The sequence below is a fragment of the Sus scrofa genome, chromosome 13 (genome assembly GCF_054392235.1).
Source record: "Sus scrofa isolate SSC_HxYL_T2T_F1_AM1 chromosome 13, Sscrofa_HxYL_maternal_Yorkshire_Landrace_v2.0, whole genome shotgun sequence".
Classification (NCBI taxonomy): domain Eukaryota; kingdom Metazoa; phylum Chordata; class Mammalia; order Artiodactyla; family Suidae; genus Sus; species Sus scrofa.
This window is the reverse complement of record NC_139395.1, coordinates 103,184,043-103,205,791: the sequence shown is the minus strand read 5'-3', so window position 1 is coordinate 103,205,791 and position 21,749 is coordinate 103,184,043. Positions and strand designations below refer to the sequence as shown.

General features: G+C 35.2%; 2 long non-coding RNA genes across 3 annotated transcripts in view; one reads left to right on the top strand and one right to left on the bottom strand.

Annotated features, from left to right (window-relative positions):
• LOC106505376 (uncharacterized) overlaps window positions 1–21,749 on the bottom strand; it is a 675,862-nt gene that overhangs the window by 11,432 nt on the left and 642,681 nt on the right. The window lies entirely within an intron of this gene.
• LOC106505379 (uncharacterized) overlaps window positions 1–21,749 on the top strand; it is a 916,097-nt gene that overhangs the window by 702,067 nt on the left and 192,281 nt on the right. The window contains exons 6-7 of one of the 2 annotated variants that reach the window (XR_014824126.1): window positions 8,818–8,988; window positions 13,065–13,133. The exons of the other annotated variant lie outside the window; for it this stretch is intronic. This is a non-coding gene — a long non-coding RNA (uncharacterized LOC106505379). The remainder of the gene's footprint in view (window positions 1–8,817; window positions 8,989–13,064; window positions 13,134–21,749) is intronic. 2 annotated transcript variants of the gene reach the window in all.

Sequence of the window (21,749 nt, the reverse complement as noted above, 5' to 3'; positions counted from 1 at the left end):
GTTTATTATATTTTTTAGATTCCACATGTAACTGATATCATACAGTATTTGTCTTTCTCTGACTTATTTCACTTAGCATAATGCCCTCAAAGTCCATTCATGCTGCTCCAAATGGCAAAATTTCATTCTTTTTTATGGCTAAGTAGCACTCCATTGTGTGTGTGTGTGTGTGTGTGTGTGTGTGTGTGTATGTATACACACCACATTTTAACCATTCATCTGTCAGTGGACACAGATTAGATCATTATTAACAATAACAATATCAACAATAATTTATTTAGTGTCTACTGTGTGCCTAACACTGGGCATACACTATTGAGTCTAATCTACATGAAGGGCTTAGCACAGTGCCTAGCACACAGGAAGCATTAAAGAAGGATTAGTCAATATTATCATTGCTAATTTTCCCAACTTCCATGCAAGACCTATATTATTATTCCCAAATGAGAAACTTGAGGCTCATAGCAAGTAAGTAGCTTAACAAATATTAGCAATTTCTATTTTATAATGGCTAATCTTTATAATTACTTCACAAGGAAGTATTATCCCATTTTGTTAATGAAAATGCTGTGGTTCAAAAAAAAAATTAGCCTAAGATAAGACCCAGGATTTGAACCTGACTTTAGGTTCACAGCTTCTATGAATCCACCCTAGCCCATTTCATAGCATATTCTATCTTTCCTGTGGTCAATCTATTCACTAGGCTCTTGTCCATGAGTTTTTGAGACACTCCTTTATTTATTTTTAATTTTTAAAAATTTTATTGAAGTATAGTTGACTTACAAAGTTGTGTTACTTTCAGCTTTACAGCAAAGTAAATCAGTTAAATATATATATATCTCCATCCCTTTTCAGATTTCTTTCCCATATAGGTTATTACACAGTATTGAGTAGAGTTTCCTATGCTATACAGTTAAGTCCTTGTTACTTATCCATTCCAGATATTGTAGTGTGTATATGTGAATCCCAACTTCCAATTTATCCCCTCCCCATTTAGTAACCATAAATTTGATTTTGAAATCTTTGAATCTGTTTCTATTTTGTAAGTTTTTTTTATAATTTTAATAGATTCTACATATTAGTGATGCCTGACTTACTTCACTTAGTATGATAATTTCTAGGTCCATCTATGTTGCTGCAAATGGCATTATTTCATTCTTTTTTATGGCTGAGTAATATTCCACTATATATATATATGTGTATATATATATATGACATCTTTATCCAGTCCTCTGTTGATGGACATTTAGGTTGCTTCCCTGTCTTGGCAATTGTAAATAGTGCTGCAATGAAGCCCCTTTAGATCAGTAGTAGAGAGTATGTATTTTTGGGAAGTGAGAAGTTGGCAGGGAAGAATTGGAGGAAAAACTTACTGTTAGCTCTAGTAACAACCAATCTATAACAATATTCACAAGGGCTTAGTATGTGGCAGCTACTGTGCTAAGCACATCACACAAATTATCAGTTTAATTTTCAGAATAACACTATAAAGTTAATATTGCTATTGTCCCATCTTATGAAAAAGGGACACTGACCCTTCTATGTCTTAAATAGCCAGGTCACACAAATAAGGGGCAGAGTGGGACCAGAACAGAGTAGCATGCATTCTGTCATTCAACATTTATTGAGTACCTCATTGGTGCACATTCCTCCATCATAGAGTCTCAGGGGGTTATAAAAACAGTTTATAACCTGGAGTGGTTGGAATTCTAGCAATACATATTACAGTTTTGTTTTCAAAATGTATTACATGAAGGGTCTTGTGGAGGTTAACTTGGCATAAGGTGGAAGGCTGAACCAGACTGAGCAGAAATTGCAGGGGTGGAGGGTACTAGGTAGGAAGCTATTGCCATGGCTCAGGCATATGCTGAGGAGGATCTTGGGAGGGATGTTGGCAAGAAAGTTATTTTTACATGAAGCATTGATTCTCTTCAAATCAGAAGACTATGTATATGCAATGTGAACACGAACTACAGGTTTGGAATGTCTCTAAGGTAAAAGCAGTTATTTTACAATCACAGTTAGGCGAAAGTACACATCACAATAAGCACACCACAAACCTGCTTTCGAATGAAGAAATAATTTTCAGCACAACTAATACTTGGCTTATAAACACTTTCTAAAGTGCATGAATAATTATTTTCAAATTTTTTCCTTCTGATTTTTTTGGGGGGGGTCTTTTTGCCTTTTCTAGGGCTGCTCCCACTGCACATGGAGGTTCCCACCGGCCTGCACCAGGGCCACAGCAACGTGAGATCCTAGCTGCGTCTGCGACCTGCACCACAGCCCGCGGCGGTAACGCTGGATCGTTAACCCAGTGACCAAGGCCAGGGATTGAACCTGCAACCTCATGGTACCTAGTCGGATTCATTAACCACTGCGCCACGAGGGGAACTCCCCTTCTGACTTTTAGCTTGGCATTTGCTTATTGAGTATTTTCTGTGTGCCGTAGACTAGAGTTTTAAATCATATGATGATAGTGTATCTGAAATAATCCCAATCAGTGAAAGAGACGAAAAAGGAGAATGTGGTCTTATGAAATCCTTAAAATACCCCCTTTTTTTTTTACCATTTCAGAATAGGTACACTCTTACATTGCACCTGCCCTCATGTGTAATGATGTTTCTGTAAATCAAAACCTATTATACATTTGTGCTTCTTAAAGAAACCCTGTGGTGAATCCTTTGTTGTTAATCAATCATTCTTAGTGCATCGGGTTGTCAATCTTGAATCTCATAATCGATTGGCTTTCCTTGGAATATCACCTATATTGTTACTTACTCAAACAACTTGTAAAATGAGCTCTCCTTTAGGTAGAGGCAAAGATCAATACTAAAGTTACAAAGTAAAAATACTTTTGAAAAAAATTTGCAGGACATAAAAAATTTCTTTTCTAATCCAGATGAAAACATTTGAGCTATTTAGCATTTCAGTATCAGTAATCATTAAGGTATTTTTTTAAAAGATATTTTACTCCACAGAGAATGTGCCGAATCTCATTTTGCAGCTCTTTTTCCATCAATTGTACTTGTTGTGATATAGGAAACATAAAACAATGTGGAAAAAAAGGTGATGCATTGAGTTAAATTTGATTCGTGGCATCTGATGCTTTCTTGAAAAAAAAAAAAAGTCTTTTTTCTTTCACATCTCTCTTTGGCTCACAGTTGAAATGAGGAGATATAAATGACCACAGAAAGCTATAGTTTTTCTAGCATAAACACTAAGACAGAGATTCATTTCAGGATCTTGTCATAAGGAGATGAGAAAATAAGGTTGTGCCCTTGTCCCAGATGCATGTGTTTATGCACAGGGGATGGAACCACATTCTTTGGCCACAGCCATGTGCTACCATAAGGCATGATTTTGTGATGAATGCTTATTTAATTGTAACAACCAGCTGGTTCTTTCTCAGGTAGCAGATAAAACCCAGAAAGCTCTACCATGTTACAGCTATTTAACAATTTTAGAAAGGCCTTTGATATTCATATTTCACATATCAAATACTAGTTTTGTGTAAAGCTCTGATCTCTAAAGTTTGTAAATGCACATTCTAGTTGAATGGATGAAGTATGGGCCAGCTAGAGAAAATATTATGGTTCATACATATAGCAAAACACTGTGTGGCATAAACTCTGATTGCTTGTCTCTTATTACCTATTTTATTTTTATCACTCTGTTTTATAAAATGTTAGACTATTAATAATAAATATATGTGAACATAAACTATTGATGTCATTGCTGTGGCCAGAAGGCTGGTTGGTATTTAAATAAAGAAAAAAGAATCAGCAAATAAGAGAACTGGTTTCCTGTTTACACAGATATTATAAAATTGAGTTATACAGTAATTAAAAGATTTATAATTAATTGCTGTCATTATTAACTGGAATTAATTATAGTCTTTAACTTCTCCCAAATAATGAATTTCCATAAGCATATTTGAACTTGAAATATTTTGCATTTTATTTATATCAGAAATCTGGAGTCTGATAGTAAAATTCTACTGATGTCTTTAATAAATATGGGCCAAAAAGATAAAAAAATAAATAAATAAGTAAATATGGGCCATCTCTCTTAAGCTGAAGCATTTTTAACCCTAACCATTTACATATGTGATGAACATGAACTATTTTTACTGTCATATTAGTGTAATTTTTATTACTGATATTGGTCTCTAACTGATTTTTAGCCAAAATGCAGCCACAAAAGCTACATGGTTAGTTTAAGCATGGAGTTACTTGTAAGAGATTTAATGGGAGGTTGACTATTGAGGTGGGCTTTAGAGAAAGTAAACTAGAAAGAAGATCAAGAAAGACTTTGAAGGAATATCAAGGAAAATCACAGGGAATCAGCAGCTCTGTTTTCCATAAAATATTTCTCATAGACATACTGGTGGCTGATATTGACAAAGAACAAAATTAAGTTGTTGATAGAAGGGAATGAGAAGTTTTGTGATATGAGCTACTTCAAATAACTGAATGGGAATTACCGAAAGGAAAGAAAGACCTAGTGAAAGCTGGAAGAGAAAGGGAAAGTTAGAAAGAAAATCCCTTTAAAAACTGTTCTTGAGTTCCAACTTGCCAGTTTTGTCCTCAGAGCCTCTAATGTAAATTTACCTCCTGTTTGGGAATGACACAAATACAGAAAAGATATTAAGTGTTGCCCACAGACAGAGCTAGAGAAATAGTAGCAAGAAGTTAGTAAGGAGGAGAGGTGAGAGTCAGGAGGGGGTTTCTGACCAGGCAGCTCGACTTGACACAGGTTATCTTAGACTTCCTGTCGTTCAGTACCTAGCTTTGTTAAATGAATGTGGTACACTAAAACATTTATGAGGTTGTTCCCAGTAACAGACTTGAGCAAGTTTGGGATTTAGAGGAAATTTTTAGAAACGTAAAGCAGAGGGCTTACTTTTTTCTCAAATAGAGTAAAAATTATTTCTGCTCTCATCCTGCTGAGAAACAGCTAGCAGTGCCAGCTGAACCAGCATGCAAGATATGACTGTATACCCATCCTGATTTGGACTTCTTTGGGTGTCATCAGTTACGCACCCATGACGCACATCTTAGGAACAAGCCCTGGGTTTTTTATTTAGTGTAGCAAGTCATGCAGGCGAGTTTTTCTCCTGCATGCAGAATTCATTATTAATAGTACAGATGTACTAGGAAAGGCATATTACAAAATGCTGACTTGCCAGAAAGTGCTGCATGATTAGGACAAACTGTAAGTCTGAAAGAGGGTAGGGGTTATATTGTATATTTCTTAATACAAAAAATATTTATTATTACAAAAAACATAGGAATTGCTTGGAACAATGATATAATGCTGTTTCTGAGGTGATATAAATGTTTGAATAATCAGCTTGAGGTAGATCAATTTTATGACCTTCAAGTCATTACAAAATTCTTTTTTATTATTAAACACTTTTTAAAATCAAAGTATAATTTATAATATTGTGTTAGTTTCAGGTGTGCAACAAAGTGATTTAGTTATATATGTACATGTATATTTATTATGTATATTATATTATGTATTATATATATGTGTTCTTTTTCAGATTCATTTTCATTATAGGTTACTACAAGACATTGAATATAGTTCCCTGTTCTGTATAGCAGATTGTTGTTGTTTATCTATTTTATACATAGTGGTGCGTATATGCTAATCCCAAATTTGTGATTTAATCTTTCCCCCTCAACCCTCTACTGTCCACTTAGGTAACCATATGTTTGTTTTCTGTTTTGTAAATAAATTCATTTGTATCATTTTTTTTTAGATTCCACATTTAAGTGATATAATATGATATTTGTTTTTCTCTGACTTACTTCATTTGGTATGATAATCTCTAAGTCCACTCATGTTCCTGCAAATGACATTATTTCATTCCTTTTTATGGCTGAGTGGTATTCCATTGTATTTATACATCACACTTCTTTATCCATTTATCTGTCAATGGACATTTAGTTTGCTTCAATGTGTTGGCTAGTGTAAATAACTGTACTCTTTTTTTTTCATTTTTTTTTCTGTTGTCAAAACTATAAACATAGGGAGTTCCTGTTGTGGTGCAGCAGGTGAAAAACCTGACTAGTATTCATGCGGATGTGGTTTTGATCCCTGTCCTTGTATAGTGGTTGCTGTGATCTCTGGTGTAGGTCCCAGATGCAGCTTGGACCTGGTGTTGCTGTGGCTGTGGCATAGGCCAGCAGCTGCAGCTCTGATTCAAACCTAGACTGGGAACTTCCAGATGTTACAGGTGGCCCTAGAAAGGAAAACAAACAAATAAAAACAAATAAACAAAAAACTCTAAATATAAACATATAAATAAATGAACAAATAGCAAGGGCTACAAAAGATTGTACTGTATTTTTTTTTTTTTTTTTGTCTTTTTGCTATTTCTTGGGCCGCTCCCGCGGCATATGGAGGTTCCCAGGCTAGGGGTCTAATCGGAGCTGTAGCTACTGGCCTACGCCAGAGCCACAGCAACGTGGGATCCGAGCCGCGTCTGCAACCTACACCACAGCTCACGGCAACGCCGGACCATTAACCCACTGAGAAAGGGCAGGGACCGAACCCGCAACCTCATGCTTCCTAGTCGAATTCGTTAACCACTGCGCCACGGCGGGAACTCCCAGATTGTACTGTATTTTTTAATGAAAAAAAGTACAAATCTAAAAAAAAATTATACAGGAGCAGGTGATAAATCTGCTGTGTGGGCTACATTGAAATGATGTTAATGCAGAGAAAAACAGTGAGTATCAGAACTGAGGTAATCATTGGTCTGCTTATACATTTTAAAAATAATAAGTGCTCATAGAAAGGCTGAGTCAAGTCAAGGGAAGAGAGTAAATGATGCTCTTTGAATGAACAATGTTATATTTTACAGTGGAAGAGATACATTCCTTACCTGCAATTTGATTTTCCCTCATAGTCAATCAAATCAAGGCCAGACCTTTGTATTATATTAATTAGTCACAACATGATTACTGCTATGTGCTCTCTAGACCATAAAACCTTATTTCTTATAAATATTCCAGTATAATCTTTCATGACATCCATTGGCCTTTGGGAATGTTAGCTAATTGTGACTTGATTTGATAAATAATAACAAATACAGGAGATTGTTACAATATGGTCCATGACCCAGTGGTGTTTCTCAAAGTATGCCAGCAGCAACAGCAGCACTTGGGTACTTGTTAGAAATGCATGTTCTTGGGCTATCCCCAGGCCCACTGTATTGGAAATACTGAGTATGGGGCCCAGCAATCTGTGTATGTGTGTTTTAACAAGTTCTTTAGGTGATTCTGTTATGTGCTAAAGTCTGAGAACCATGGCTCAGTTGTTTTTCAATTTTGTCATTCATAAAAATCATCTGAAGCATTTATACAAAGTTTAAAATGCTCAGGCCAATGTAATCCCAGTCAAGATCCCAACAGAATTTTTTTGTAAGTTGATAATTAATTCTCAAATTTATGTGTAAATTCAGAGGACCAATAACAGCCATATTAAACAAACAATGCTGGTTAGTTCACACTATAAGAAATGAAGACAATAAAAGCTATAGTATTTAAGCCAGTGGTAGAGGGAAAGGATAGACAAATAGGACAGAAGAGAAAATCTAGAAATGGATTCACACTGTATAGTTACTTAATTTATGATAAAGTTGTCATAAATGTTGGAGCAGAGTATGTTCCTTTCAATAAATTGTGTTGGGTTAGTTGGATATTCAGGTGGGAAAAATTGAATCTTTACTTTCAACTCATTCCAGATAGAAAAATTAATTTCATGTGGATTATAAATATAAACATAAAAGATAAAACAAGTTTTGAGGAGTTCTCATTCTGGCTCAGTGGCTTGAGGACCTGACATAGTGTCTGTGAGGAGGCTGATTTGATCCCTGGCCTTAATCAGTGAGTTAAGGATCCAGTGTTTCCATAAGCTGTGGCATTAAGTTACAGATGTGTCTTAGATGTGGCATTGCTGTGGTTGTGGTGTAGGCCTGCAGCTGCAACTCTGATTAAACCTGTAGCCCAGGAATTTCCATATGCTGTAGGTTTGGCCGTAAAAAAGTAAAAAAACAAAAAGCTTTGAGATGAAAATAGGAAAATATTTTTGTAAATTTGGTGTAGGCAAAGATCTCTTAGATTAAAAAAAAAATCCAAAGAATTCTGAGCATGTGAAAAAAAATGACTACATTAAAATTAAGAACTTCTTTCATCAAAGCATTACTGAATGAATGGAAGGCAAAATACCTGGTGGTAAATGAGATTTACAATATTTATAGCTGACAAAAGGCATGTATCCAAAAAGTTTAAGAACTCTAATATGAAAAAAGTGTATGACTCTTTAAAAAATGGTAAAGAGACTTTTATAGGCACTACACAAAAGATTATGTCCAACTATAAAATAAATATATAAAGAAAACTTACCTCAACTTTCTTAGACATCGGTGAAATGCAAATAAAATTATAATGTAACTGAGAACTTCTGTATGCAGGTGGGTGCCACCAAAAAAAAAAAAAAAAAAAAAAAGAAAGAAAACTATAATGTGATACCACTGTACATCTACTAGAATACAGTTAAAATAAAAAAGACAGAAAATACTAGGTGTGGGCTGAGGATGGAACAACTGAAACTTTCTTAAAATGTTATCAGTTCTACTCCTAGACATTTATGCAAAAGAAATACAAGTATTTGATTTCCAGATATATTTCAGAATTTTCTTAGCAGTAGTTTTTTAAAATCACAAAAATAGAAATGGCCCATTAATAATGTAATAAATAGATACATTTTGGTATATTCATTCACTGTAATAATTTATTTTAGGAAGAAAAACTATCATATACAAAATGTGGATGAATTTCACAAACACGATGTCAAATTTTAAAAGTTCAGTGTGTGATCCCATGCTCACAAATTCAAAAAACAGGAAAAACTAGTCCATGGACTAATCTATGGGAAGAGGAGTTGATGGCAGGGATGTCGAACAGTGAGAAGGTACAGAAGGAGGTTTGCTGGGGGAAACCACTGATGTTCTGTTTTTGATATGGCTTATGAAAATGTTCAACTTGTAAAATTTTATCATCTGTGTAATGATGATAGGTGCACTTTTCTGTTTGTGGGTTATGCATGAAAAAGAAAACATTTCCTAAAAAAAGTTACAGAGCATAGTGAAAGTTGCACTTTTAAAACACCAGTCAGGATGTAGTATGGGGGAGAGATGAATCTGTATTATAAAATTCATGAGAGAAAGAGGTTATGAGACTATTGCTTTAGGCTGGGATGGAAACAATAGCAGTTTTGTCTATGGTAAAAGCAAGGGAGATAGAAAAGCAGAGGAATTCAAAGGTAAAATGACGAAGTAGAACTGGCAGAACACGGTGATGAATGTGCTAGGGAAGCGAACAATATACAGGTAGAGTCTAGATTACCTCTCAGGAAACTCCTGTCCTTGAGGTGCATGCACCAAGCACTTGCAATGATAGGGATTCCTAAAGCTGTGTGGGAGAGGGCGTGCCCCGTAAGAGGCAGAAATGAGCTCAGTAAGTTCTTTCCAGAAGAAGTATTTGGCATGCTGATCCTGCCCTCCTTTTGTTTGACTTTTCTCACTTTCTTTCTGTATAACATGCTCTCCAGATTTTCCTCCTACCTTTTGATTAGTCTTTCTTGGACTTCCATTTGGTTCCCCCTCTGGGATGGCCAAATCGCTCTTCCAAGCCCCCCTTTCTTCTCTATTAATGTGACCATCCAGGCTCATGACTTTTTAAATAGAATCTTTGCCAAAAATTTTTCTTCCATATTTGCATACACCTCTGGCTACTTGACATGCCTACTGGTGTTAATAAAAATTAACTGTATCGCCAATTTAAATAACCAGAATTGAACTAATTATTCTAGCTCCAAATCTAATCCCTTTCCAGTGTGCCCTTCCTCAGTGAATAATTCCACCCGAAATACAGAAATGTAGACCTCACCCTTAATTCCTCCCTCTTTCCTATGTAGTCTTTCCAACAGTGCATCTTATCAATTTTATATCCAGAATGACTCTCAAATCTTCACAGTTGTCTCCATCACCATCACTGCCATCACCCTGGCCCAAGCTACCCTCATCTCTTGCCTCATCCATGCAGCGGGCTCCTCACTAGTTTCCTCTCAAGACACTGTTGCCCCTTCCCTTCTCTCAATTTATTCTTCACACTCAAGCAGATATGCTCGATACAGTAGGCAAATCTGATTCTATCAAACACATACTTCAAATTCTTTGATGGTTTCTGATTGATTTTAGTCTAAGACCAAAGTCTTTAACAAGGTCTGTTCCACCTTGCTCCTCCCTACCTTGCGCACTCCTTCTCCGTAACAGTGTCATCCACCTTGTCCTCCTGTCTCATAGCTTTGTACTTACTGCACTGACATAATTCCCTGATGCCTCCATCCACCCCCAAGTTCTCCTGGTTATTGAATACTCATCCTTTAGATTTCAGCCCAACCCTCAGTTCCTTGCGGTAACCAACCAAATTCCTCAGAACATTCCATGTCCCTCATGTACCTTTCCTTTAAAGCCCCTATAACAGTATGCTTTACATTTTTTATGTGCATTTATTGGATAATGCCTAGGTCTCTAGCTTGCAATTTTTATGAGGGCAAGGGAGTATCTTTGCACAACACTCTGCCCAAAGTACTTAGAACAGAGCTTAGAATGTTTTGTGCTCAATAAATATTTGGTGAATGAAAGAATCATTTGAGGAAAGCAGACTCCGTAATAAATGGCACCAAGAAACAAGTGAAAGTCATCAACTCAATGTACGCCATGGATATCAGGCAAAAGAAAGAAAGAAAAAAAAAAAACTAGCTTAGAGACTAAACATTAAAATTGCCCTCCTGTGACTTTGCATAGGCTGCCTTTGATAGACAGTGTGTAGCATTGGTCCCACCTATTACAACATTCGAAAAGGTCATCAGTTGTGTTCTGGGAATAGTTATCAAATCATGGCTGAGAATACTTTGGGCTCAAATTAAACAACAGTTAAGTCATAGGTCTTAATAATTTTTGACCCTTTAGAACATTGCCTGACATATAATAACTACATTGGAAAAATGTCAGTGTCATCAGTTTGGGGACCAAAGGACGTAAAGAAGCTGATCCTGATACTTTTTCACATGCACGGACACTTGTTTGCAGAAAGCTGTGTTGATAACAGTTTAACACATAGGGCAGCTACACAAGAACCCAGCACAGGCGGTATGTATTAAGATCTGCTTTGGGGGTGCTGAGGGTTTTTTCTTTTTTGAAATGTGAGATCTAAAATAATTTGGTTTTTCGCCTTTTGCCACTGTTCTCACTCCACACTTGCCGTTTTACATACGATTATTGAGTTGACCTAAAAGGCTTTTAGGTTGGGAGGTGCAAGGTCAGTGTCCCGGCCACCTTCCAATCTCCGTCTGTACCTACCTCAGACGTGTCTTTGTACTATCCCTGTTGGACACTGCACCTTTCCGTAATTATAAATGTCTGTTTTCAGTCACTTCAAAGCTTTCCCAGCACTGGGAGTCCTCCTTCAAAGACTCTGCATTGCTGAGGAACTTCTGTCATTGACAGGAGGTCCTGCTTTGAAGTTTTTCATGCCATTTATTGATTTCCCCCCTTTAAAGATGTTCAGATTAGAAAATGCTTCACCCCCTTTGAAAATGTGCATATTTTCATGATGGTGAAGGGTTAATCCTTTGAAGATATTTACATTTTATAGCAACGTCCTTATATGAAGAAATTTGACATCAGATATGCCACATGCTTTATAGCACTTTCCTTTTCTCTGCTGGATCCTTCAGGATCAAGATCCTCCCAGTTTAGTGCATTGTTGGTTTTTATATTATGCTTTTGTTCCTTTTTGATGCAATGTCAAAGGAACTCAATAAATGTGCTAAAATGAAAGAGCTTGCCTAATTTGGAAATGGCCTTCATTTCTAGTGTTTTATGTAATTCCTCTTAAAGTTGAGACCCTTTTAGTGTTTGGGAGTGTTTACAAAGTTTTCTTGATCTCATGACCATCTGCAGTGTCCTTAGTATACATAACCACTAACAAAGGTTAGCTTTGAAAATTAACTCTGTGTTAGTGATAGAATGCATATTCCACACACATTTTCCTTTCTGTTTCTGTGCTTAAACCTTAATTTCCTAACCTCTTAAAGAGAAGGGTAAGGATGCCATAAGGATTAAATTTTAAAATTGCACTTAAGAAATACCTCACACATAGCAGGTTAGCTATACATGTGGCAATTAATGGCCAAATTCGATTAATTTAATACTGGATAACAACCTATGCAGTGATTTAACTATTAGCTTCAGAACTGTCTCTACTGATCACAAGAACACTAACTTCTGCTCTGACTAGCTGATTTTAGCAATTCTATCCCTTAGTATTTCTATCTTTTAGCTTAAGACTTCAATTACTGTTAGAATAAAATACAATCAGAAGAGGAATACTTTAAGTCCTCAGTGTATGTAAAGATTCTGAAAGCCTATTATGGTGATGCAAAGATATGAGATAAAGAGGAAACTGTGCTCTCAAGAATAGAAAAGGAGGTGAGGAAATTGTGAGATGATGGGAGTAAAAGAAGAAGAAGACTCCAAGTGTGAATTTTAACACAATTCTTTCAAAGATTAAAAATAAACTAAGCATGCAAAAACACACAGTACCCACGAATCTAATTTATAATAAATGTAAGAAGTGGTAATAAAATACACTGAATTCCAGGTGCTAAATCTAGACTTTCCCCATGCACGCAAAAGGAAAATAAATATAGCAGGGATGAGTTTTGATACCTAGTGGGCTTGTAAACTCACATTAAATGTAGTCCAGTTGTCAACCAGGAATCATATGTGACCTCTCCGTGCGTAATAAAAATAAAGTAGTGTTAGTTAATTTCTGTGTTTGCCATAATAAGGTTGTAATCATTATGTCAGGGAAACATTTTCATTTTCCCGGGTGTCAGTTATTAACTTTCATTTCTCCAGAACGCTAAATGTATCGCTTCATTCAATAATTTAATCATTTGTTTATTTAATATTTATACAGTGTCAAGGAAGTACAAATGGCCAATAAACATGTGAAAATATACTCAGCTTTACTATTCACGAGGACAGAGTAAGTATAGACAACAATGGGGTACATATTTTATCTACTCTGTGCTTGATAAAGTGTTGCTAAGGGTGGGAAGCATTAGTATTTTTATATGCTGCTGATGGAAGTATAATTCAATATAAATTTCCGGAAGTTCATTAAGAAATACCTATGAAAGTGTAAATGTGTACACCTTTGAATCCAGAAAATTTTCCTCTCAGCTCTATTATGGAGAGAAAGTGTGGTATTAGAAAAATAAATAAATAATAAATAAATAAAACAGAGGAGGAAAGGGGAGAGAGGAAAGAAGAGAAACATTTACCTAAAAATTTAAATATCCACCAATAAAGGGATGGTTTAAATGAACTATCGGTAATCCACTGCATACAATAGTACCCAGCAGTTAAGTAAAAAAGCATATACTACATCTATATGCCCTGACATGGAAAGATTTTTCAATCATGCGGAAATTAAAAAAAAATCAGATTGAAGAATAATATGTAATGAAGATATCAGTAGAAAAATACACAAAATATATATTTTTAATATATTTTTATGTTTGTGTAAAAGGTGATAATAATGCTTATTTCTGGCATTTAGGGTTTTAATCAAAATGAGCTCTTTATCTCTATTGATTAAACATTACATGAAGAACATATTCTTATTTTCTTTATGTAATTAAAATGAATAAAATAAGTACAATTAAATGTGCATGCATTTTACAAATTATCCTCTAAATAAATTATATAGCAAATTTGATTCCAAATGTGCAAATATCGAATTTGTCTGTTAGTCATTAAATGTGTATTTGATTTTGTGCAAGTATCCATTTGTCAAAAAAATGCTGCATATTATTAATTTCTTGGGAGCCTAAAAGGGACATATCTTTATGTTTTTAGATTGAGCATATCCAGATTGCCCAGATTACTACCCCAGAGAGATCATGGATACAAAGTGTCTGCCTTAGAGTTCATAGTCATTGGGCACCATTGAGAAACATATAGAACAAGCACAATCCTTCTTGTGTCTTTGTTCTCACCCAACACCCCAACAACGCCTCCTAACTCCAGAGTTTCCTAAGGGTCTATTGCTGCCGGGGCACTAAAGGAAATGGAAAGTTTATAAAATGAGCTTTTTGGGCACAGCTTTGTAGATTACCTTCCAAATTCTTCTCCATTGTTTCAGAGGGAAATGTTGGAAACTAGAACAATACATTTCCTGAGTACTATGTGTGACATCAAAACGTTCAGGTTTTCAAAGACAGTTCATGTCAGAGTCCCCCCTCCCTGTATCTCTGTCTCTCTTAGAAAAAGATACATTTCCTAGTCTTAAAAGAAACTCAAGCCCTGACACTTAAAGTTTCAGTACCAAATCTGAACCCCTGAAGTTCAAGAGTTCAAGTTGATTTTGAACATAGAACAATGCATTCTGATATATTGATTCTCTTCTGTAGTCTTGTAACTATTAAAAACCCCAAACAACCATCTATATATATTCCTTGTTCATGAAAAAACAGACTAGCTTTTGATGTAAATTATTACAACATATTTAGCCTTTGCATTTATTACACAATATATACATGTTTATTCATTAAAGTACAGTTTCTTTCAAGATTGCTCTATTTTTGACATCTGTGAATTTTTCTTTGGATTTTTATTAATTTCTAACACCTCAGCCTTGGCCTATACTGCTGGCCTAGCTTGTTGATATCTAGACTTTTTATTTTGAATATTAAACATAATTTCATTCTGCCTTGTCCAAGACTGTGGTCTTTGTGGACAGATTTTAATCTTATTATTTTCTTATTAGTGAACATTGTCAAAGAAGGCAGTTCTTTCTTCAAGTCATGGATCCACACTATTTTCCAGTGACTACATATCAGATTTACTGAACTTTCTATGTAATTTTCCAATTTCGTCAAGACTTAACAAAACTTACTGAAATAATAATGCTTTTATTTTTACACTGTCAACACTTCCTCACTCCTCCTACACTCTTTGGCTACCTCTTATCTGATTTTCACTATCATTACTCTTTTTATCTGTTCCTTCTTACAGTATCACCACATCTTGCAATATCTAACCAACATGCTAAATCCTTTCTCAGTAAATTGGGGCCTCTAATTTGTGAGCCCTCAGCACTTTACTTAAACACAAATTTCATGTGTCATTTCCTATTCTACATGACAGTTTTATACTTATCTCTTCTAAATTGAAAGCTACCTACAAGAAGGAAAACATCTTTTATGGTTTTATTCTCAGCAGTGATTCAATAGACCACATTGCTTAAAAAAATATCCTTTGTATCTTTTTGTTGATTTGAATTAAATTAATGCTAACTGTAGAGGGAAAAAAGTTGTGTTTAGTTTAAATATTTCACTAGTAACAAAGACATGGACTCTTGGCCACTTCTCAAATCTTCTTCTAGCTCTAATATTTACATTGATGTATACCGGAGGGTAGTATACATTACACACTATTTCAGCCAGGTAGAAGGGGTTGCATTGTGTTTTGTTGGTTTCTTATAGTCTTTGTATTAGTTTCCTGTTATTGCTGTAGCAAATTACCACCAACTTAGTGGTTTTAATTAACACAAATTTATTATCATACATTTCTGTAGATCAGAAGCCAAAATCAGTATTTCTGGGCTAAAATTAAAGGTGTGGGTTGGCAAGGCTGTGTTTTTTCTGGCAACTCTAGGGGACAATCAGTTCCTTGCCTTTTCTGGCTTCTAAAGATTGGCTTCCCACATTCCTTCCATCTTTGTTTCATAGCTCATCACCTTTTTTACCTGTTTGCATCATTTCATGGTCTTGTCTCTAAATTTGACCCTCTTGACGCTCATAATGACTCTTCGGGTGACATTAGGTCACCAGGATACTGCAGAATAATCTCTTCATTTTAAGATCCTTAAATTAATCACATCTGCAAAGTTCCATTGTGCCATATAAGGTAAAATATAAATAGGTTCCATGGTTAGGATGCGGATTTGAGGGGGGGCATTATTTGGCCTACTGCAATCTCCAAGTTTATTTTTTATTTTTCGTTTTTGTTAGTTTGTGGAGGTTTTTTCCCCCACTAAGACTTATACATAGAAATCATGAAACCATCAATCTACTGAAACTTAATCACTAGGTGAGGATAATGCCACCTTTATCAATGATATCAAATTAGATAAAGCAACATTAATTTATTATAATATAGATTACAAAAATGGAAGTGAAAACTATTAGAGTGATCTGAAATTTAAGCATTCTTGATTCCTAGGATTACCTAACAAAAAGTACATGATTTTTCTTTGCCTCCATGTATGTTTTAAGTATCTACCTTTTTTCTTTGTATATTATTTCACAATTTTAAATATGCTTGTCCATGCTCTGCAAGGACTAAGGCTTAAGAAGTCTTAGGCTATTAGACTGGAAAGGGAATAAGGGTTACAATCTTCTCTCTATGACCTTTTGTAATTTATAAGTCCAAATGGACTGAACAACACTGAATAATTAATTCATGCTGTGTTTAAGCCCCTGTGCTTGCATGTTTTACACCCTAATTATTATGAATTCCTTCCTTGTGCAAATCTTTGATTCCCCAACCTAAATCAGGTTAATACAGACTCATATGCTCCAATTATGGTGATATCTTTCTCTTAACCTTGGCAGAAGGAGCATTATAGTAGGTCAAAAAGTATCTTTGAGTTTCATTGAGAAATTAACCCATAAGGGAATTGTGTTCATGGTTGTAGTGTTAATTAGTTTTACCAAGAACATATTTTGTGGCTTATTTAACATTCAGATGCTCTCTGCATTTAAATAAAAATATATGCCCTAATATGCTAAAACCACTCAAATGTGATTTTTATTTAATGGTTTTTTTTCCTTGTGAATCAAGTAATTAGCACATTGCACATTTTGACTAATTAAGAAAAAATAACTGTCACCACACTCTACTGAGTCATGCTGGTGGTGTTTCCCCAGTTATAAAGGTAGAGAAACTAGGGAGCAAGAATTTTTTTCCTAAATACTGAAAAGAGGATGAGGTGAGCTGAGTTCCTAGAATTTGAAACCTGAGATAACTAACACTTGACAATATTCTGTCCAAAATCCATGGGCTACAATGAAAAGAATAAGGCAGATGGTTTGCATTAAGACAAACTAAAGCCAATAATTTGGTACATGTATGCTCTGTACAGATTCCCATTGCATGTTCACATGTAATATGATTATTAGATAGGTGATAGGTGTGTCAACTAAGATGTAATTGTTGTGGATCTGATCATTGCACCCATTAGTCTGATCCCATATTAGAAAAAAAAAAATTAGTAACAGTGTGTACATGTTCTCTTCCATCGCCATGGGGGTGGGAGGTGGGTGAGGAACTTTAAAAGTAAGGTTTCAGAATAGAGAAAATTGACTTTGTGGACAAGAATCAAAACCTTCACTGAATGTTTTAAAGCTTTTTTTTAGATAACTTTGTACAAACTACTCATAATTTAAAATGTCTTCATGGGAGTTCCCTTTGTGGCTCATTGGAAACAAATCTGTCTAGCATCCATGAGGATGCAGGTTTGATCCCCAATCCCCGCCTTGCTCAGTGGGTTAAGGATCCGCCATGTTGCCTGAGCTGTAGTGTAGGTTGAAGACATGGTTTGGATCCTGCATTGCTATGGCTGTGGTGTAGACTGGCAGCTACAGCTCTGATTGGACCCCTAGCCTGGGAACCTCCATATACTGCAGGTACAGCCTTAAAAAGACAAAACAAATAAAATAAAAAATAAAATATCTTCATGAAAGTTTGAAACAATTTCTCCTCTTGAGTCTAGCATGCAAAAATCAGACTTAAATAAAAAACACGCAACTGACCTTCTGGAATTGTCTCATGAAATGTTAAGTGTGAGGAATAGCAATGACCACTCTTCTTACATCCCCCCCCCTTTTTTTTTTTTTTTTTTTTTTGTAAACCGTATTTGCCTCTTTCTTTTTAGGCTTCATTCCTAGAAGTAAGATTTTTGAGTCAAAGCAAATTTGCAATTTATTTTCTGATACACATCAATACATTGCCTTCCAGAGAGATTATATAAATTAGCATCCCCATCAATAGCATATTCAACAGAGAATACCTATTTCCCTAAGTATTAACAAATATTTTACTCTTTGTCTATATAAAAGAAAAATAATGACATCTCAGTGTGGTCTTAATTTGCATGTATTTGGTTATTAGAAAGCTCTAAGGGAGTTCCTGTCTTGGCGCAATGGTTAACGAATCCGACTAGGAACCATGAGGTTGCGGGTGCGGTCCCAGCCCTTGCTCAGTGGGTTAACGATCCGGTGTTGCCATGAGCTGTGGTGTAGGTCGCAGACATGGCTCAGATCCCGCGTTTCTGTGGCTCTGGCGTAGGCTGGAGGCTACAGCTCTGATTCGACCCCTAGCCTGGGAACCTCCATATGCCGCGGGAGCGGCCCAAGAAAAGGCAAAAAGCCAAAAAAAAAAAAAAAAAAAAGAAAAAAAAAAAAAGCTCTAAGAACTTTTAATATGATTTTATTTATATTTTCCTGATGTAAATTGTTTATATTTAAATCTTGATCATTTCTCTATCACTATGATCTTTTTCATAATTGTTTTTAAGGGTGTTTTACATATTATAATAATATTATTATTTGTATAAATTTTGCCTGTATTATTTTAAAATAATATTCCTATTTTCTATTTGTCAACTGTTTAAATATTACATATTTTTATATATTTTTATTAAGATGTTTTGAATTTTATATGGACAAATTTGCAACAGCTCTTTTTTTTTTAATTTTTTATATTTTAATTTTTTTTTTTTTTTTTTGCTTTTTAGCACCACAACCACAGCATGTGGAAGTTCCCAGGCTAGTGGTCGAATTGGAGCTGCAGCTTCCGGCCTATACCATAACCACAGCAACGCAGGATCCCAGCCACATCTATGACCTACACCACAGCTCACGGCAATGCCAGATCCTCAACCCACTGAGTGAAGCCAGAGATCAAACCCTCCTCCTCATGGATACTAGTCAGATTCCTTTTTCTGCTGTGCCACAATGGGAACTCTGACAGCTCTTTATATTTTATGATTTGAGAAACATGACTAGAGATTGAACTTTCCAAGGTCACAAGAACACTTAACCATGCTTTCTTTTCCTACTTATGCTGTTAAATCTATTTAAAGCTATTAATTCTATTAATTAATTTACTAGTAAGGTTTGATATAGCCAGGATATATTTTGGTGAAGGAGCTGATAAAACTTTTTCTTTATTTTCTTCCAAAAAGCTAGCCAGTTGTTCAATAACATAATAAATATTCCATATTTTCTATTGATTTTAAGTATTGCCTTTATCATATCCAAAATTCCAGTATAAACTTTAATTTATTTAACTCTCTGTTTTGTGGATTGGTTTTCTGTTTCTTCCAACATACTTTAAAATAAATGTAACTTCATTTTGTCCTCTTATTTAATTGTATTGACTAGCATTTCTAGAGCAATGTTCAAGGACATTGGTGATAGTGTTTACTTTTGTCTAGTTCCTCAATTTATTACTATGCCCCTAAAGGTTGACCATATATCATGATGCTGACATTAAAATGAATATGTTGATATATATGCAGACAAAAATTTATAAATTTTTAAATATTTTTCTAAGAGGTTTTTTAACTGAAAAATGGATGATAAAATTTATAAAGTGGGAGTTCCTGTTGTGGTTCAGTGGATTAAGAACCCAACAGTCAGGAGTTCCCATTGTGACACAGTGGAAAGGAACCTGACTGGTATCCATGAGGATTCAGGTTCGATTCCTGGCCTCTCTCAGTGGGTTAGGGATCTGGCGTTGCTGTGAGCTCTGGTGTAGGTCACAGTTGCGGCTCGGATCCTGAATTGCTGTAACTGTGGTGTAAGCCAGCAGCTGTAGTTCCAATTTGACCCCTGGCCTGGGAACTTCCATATGCCACAGGTGCAGCCTTAAAAAGAAAAAAAAATTTATAAGGTGTTATTCCAACATTTATCACAGAAATCATAATTTTCTCTTTTAATCTATGAATATCTTGAATTATTTTAACATATTTTTATAACACTTGGCATAAATTCCACTTGTTCATATATATTTTAATTCTTATATTTTACTTTTAAATTCTAGTTTTTAAGATTTATTATGTTGCATCAATATTCAGAAATAATAATGGTCTTTGTATGTGTTGTCTTAATAACATTCAATTATTTGGTTTCTTGAAAATAACTTGGAAGTTTTTCTCCTTGGGTTGTGAGTGAATCACTTTACAAAACAGCACACATATATTTTCTTGAAGGTATAAAAAAAATCTGAAATTGTATAGATTTAATATTTTTTGGAGAATGAAGAGTGATCATTTTTGATATATTCCTTTAGTCTCTTTTAGTTATTTGGTTTCTGTTAAGATTTTATATTCCTAAATTTAAAAATTTATCTATGTTATCCTAAAATCCATTTATTTAATTTAGGTTTGCAATTGTATATACTTTAAGGTTACATAAAATATTCCCAAATGATTCTTCTAATGAACTTTTTTATCCAGGTTTATATGCAATTTATTTCAGTGTTTTCAGTTTAGGTATTTTTTCTAAGCTTTAATGTTTTCTTTTGGTGTTTTTAATTCCTCCATTTATCTTTTTTAAAGTTATATTTTATTTTAATATGTTTGTGTTTTCCTCTATTTAATCTTCATAATATTTTTGTGAGATAGATATTTGTTCTCTGCTTTAAAGATGGAGAAACTGAGATGCAGAGACATTTAGGAAATCTGCATGCACTTGTCAGCATTAAAGGACAGAGCCAGGATTCAAACTAAGGGCCAACTTATTAACCATTGCATTTTATTGTCCTTCGAAACTTCTTTAGCAAACTAACTATTTACTCAATCCATTTCAAAAGTTCCTCAGAAGTAGATCTTTAAATTCTTAAATGAAAGTAATCATGGTACTTTTTTTTTTTTTTCCTTTTTAGAGCCCTACCTATGGCATATGGAAGTTCCCAGGCTAGGGGTTGAATCAGAGAGCTGCAGCTGCCAGCCTACACCACAGCCACAGCAATGTGGGATCCAAGTTGACTCTGTGATCTGTACCACAGCTTGTGGCAGAGCTGGATCCTTAACCCACTGAGCAAGGCCAGGGATGGAAGCCATATCCTCATGGATGTTAGTCAGGTTTGTAACCTGCTGAGCCACAATGGGAACTCCCAGTCATGGTACTTGAATTACTCTTTTATGTAACTTTTCATCATAACTGTAGAAGTTTAACTATCTTCTCCCCGCTTAGCATCCAACTCCCAACTCCTTCCTGTTTTTATTAGCATCTTAATCAATCTTTTTGTAGTCTTAGAAGAGGAAGTGCCTTGTCTCCTCTATGGGAGAATAGACCAGATAATCTGACTTTTTTGTGTAGCACATCTGGTGGAAATTAGATAGGCCACTTAAACTTGGCTGTACCAATAAGATACTCTCAGGCTTCAGAAGCAGTTGGAGCTTGGAGTGACCATAGTAGCTTTAGTGGCACAAGGACCAGATGTACCTTTGGGTTGGCTCCTACTGCCTGTTGCTTGAAGTGAGCTTGAGCTAATTTGTTCTCTCTGTCATAGAGTTTTATTTCATCCA